The sequence below is a fragment of the Sapajus apella genome, unplaced genomic scaffold, assembly GCF_009761245.1.
Source record: "Sapajus apella isolate SASKATOON/1434 unplaced genomic scaffold, GSC_monkey_1.0 scaffold36, whole genome shotgun sequence".
NCBI classification, from domain to species: domain Eukaryota; kingdom Metazoa; phylum Chordata; class Mammalia; order Primates; family Cebidae; genus Sapajus; species Sapajus apella.
In genome coordinates this window covers 29,476,620-29,479,235 of record NW_022436976.1, presented here as the reverse complement: position 1 = coordinate 29,479,235, position 2,616 = coordinate 29,476,620, and the positions used below count along the sequence as shown (strand labels likewise).

Genomic DNA, 2,616 nt, shown 5'->3' with positions numbered 1-2,616 from the left:
TTCTGTCATGTGGGGATTCATCAAGAAGCTACCATCTAAGAAAAGCAGGCCTTCACCAGACACCGAATCTATCTGTGCTCTGGTGTTAGATTTCTCAGCTTCCAGACTAAGCAATAAACTTCTGTTGTTTATAAATTGCCAAGTCTAAGGTATTTTGTTATAGCAGCCTAAATGTAGTGAGGTAAAATGAAAGAACAATTAACATGGTCTCCATTTATCCCAAATCCATGTGGAATCCCACTTTATTCTTGAGATGACCCATGTATTAAGCAGGAAACAAATTTCTTTCACCATGAGAGGAAGATAGGAAAAAAGAATTCTAGGCTGACACGGTCATACCCACAGTGTGACCTTGGGCAACTGGCTTTTTCTCTCTGAGCCTCCTTCTTCCCATATGTCAAATAAGGAGCTTGAAAGTTAAGCTGCTTATAGCTGCAAAAATGAATAAATAATAACCAATGATAATGTCTATTATTTCACATAGCAAGCAGTCCAGATAGAGGGGGCCCAGGTTGGGTATTATAGTCTCTATACCTCCAAAGGTGTTAGGGTCACTTACCACTTTCTGTGTGATTCTTTGAGGATGTCAAGATGGCTCCTAGGGCTCCAGACTTCACACCCTCACAGCAATGTCCAAAGGCAAGAGGAGGGAAGTGTTGGTCTTGGACTTCTCCTTAAGAAAAGAATAAGGGAAACTTTCCCAGATGCGCCCCTGGTATTTCATGGTGGTAGGGGAGGGCCTGAGGCAAGAAAGGGACTACAGGCCTCTGTCTAAACAAATCAGAGAAAGAGAAAAGGAATTAACCACAAAGAGCAGCAGAATCAGTCTTCTGATAAGCGAGAATGTGGAGATAGCTGCTGGGTAGACAATTCTCAGTGTCTAACACAGACTCCATCTGGGTTCTCTAAAATCCACTCAAGCCTCGAAGTGCAATGAGCTAAGATCAGCCGAAAAAGTCATAGATCATCATGAAAGGAACTGAAACACAAACCCCTTCCTCCCACACCCACAGTGTCCAAGTCCTACCCTGTTTCTATGGGATGGAGCAGGGTCTTAGGTGGTGCTGATGAATGATCCAGGAGCTCCACAGCTGTCAGTCATTCTCTGACCTGCAGGACACCCACTCAGCCAGGCTCCGCTGCTGGCAGCTTTCTGGATTGTATTTCTAAAACTAGCCTCAGGCCAATAACACTTTGGGAGGCCAATGTGGAGGATCGCTTGAGGCCAGAAATTCCAAACCAGCCTGGGCAATATAGCAGACCCCATCTCTAATTACACAATTCGCTGGGTGTGGTGGTATGCACCTATAGACTCAGCTGCTTAGGAGGTTAAGGAGGGAAAATCGCTCAAGCCCAGGAGTTGAAGGCTGTGGTAAGCTATGATCATGCCACTGCCCTCTAGCATGAGTGACAGAATGAGAGTTGGCCTCCATGGTCTTTAAGAAACCAAGTTCTGTCTTTCAGTTCCTCCAACCTCAGCACAGGTCCACTTTGAAGGTTACCTCATGATCCAAGATTTTCTATGACTTTATCACTGTGCCATGTTCTAAAAGGAGACAATCTTTCCACCTTTTTCTTTCTTTCTCTTTCTTTCTTTCTCTTTCTTTCTTTCTTTCTTCCTTCTCTTTCTCTTTTTTCTTTCTTTTTCTTTCTTTATTTCTCTTTCTTCTTTCTCTCTTTCTTTCTTCTTTCTTTTTTCTCTTTCTTTCTCTTTCTCTCTTTCTCTCTCTTTCTCTCTTTCTTTCTTTCTTTCCTTCTTTCTTTCTTTCTCTTTCTCTCTCCTTCCCCCCTCCCTCCCTCTCTCTCTCCCTTTCTTCCCTCCTTCCTTTTCTCTTCCCTCCTCTTTTCAGAATATGTCAGTCACCTGGGGTCCTGTGGGCAAAAGGCTACAGCAGGAGCTGATGACCCTCATGATGTCTGGTGATAAAGGGATTTCTGCCTTCCCTGAATCAGACAACCTTTTCAAATGGGTAGGGACCCTCCATGGAGCAGTTGGAGCAGTATATGAAGACCTGAGATATAAGCTCTCACTAGAGCTTCCCAGTGACCACCCTTACAATTCACCCACAGTGAAGTTCCTCACACCCTGCTACCACCCCAAAGTGACACCCAGAGAATAACATATGCCTGGACATCCTGAAGGACAAGAGGTCTGCCCTATATGACATCAGGACCATTCTGCTCTCCATCCAGGACCTGCTAGAACCCAACATTGATAGTCCCTTGAACTATCCGTGCTGCCGAGCTCTGGAAAAAAACCACAGCTTTTAAGAAGTACCTGCAAGAAATCGACTCAAAGCAGGTCACCAGCCAGGAGCCCTGACCCAGGCTGCCCAGCCTGTACTTGTGTCATCTTTTTAATTTTTCCTTAGATGGTTTGTTCTTTTTCTGATTTCTGTATAGGACGCTATATCTTGAGCTGTGGTATTAATTTTGTTTTGTTTTTGTCTTTTAAATTAAGCCTTGGTTGAACCCTTGTGATGTATATTAAATGCATGTATTTTGATCATTTTAAAAAGAAAAGAAAAAGAAGAAAGAAAGAAGGAAAGAAAAAAAGAAAGAAAGAGAGAAAGAAAGAAAAAGGAAGGAAGGAAGGAAGGAAGGTAGGAAGGAAGG

At 43.4% G+C, this 2,616-nt stretch overlaps 1 pseudogene; it reads left to right on the top strand.

Annotated features, from left to right (window-relative positions):
• The first annotated feature begins 1,874 nt into the window (after window positions 1-1,874).
• Window positions 1,875-2,368, top strand: LOC116563715 (annotated as a pseudogene).
• The last annotated feature ends 248 nt before the right edge of the window (window positions 2,369-2,616 follow it).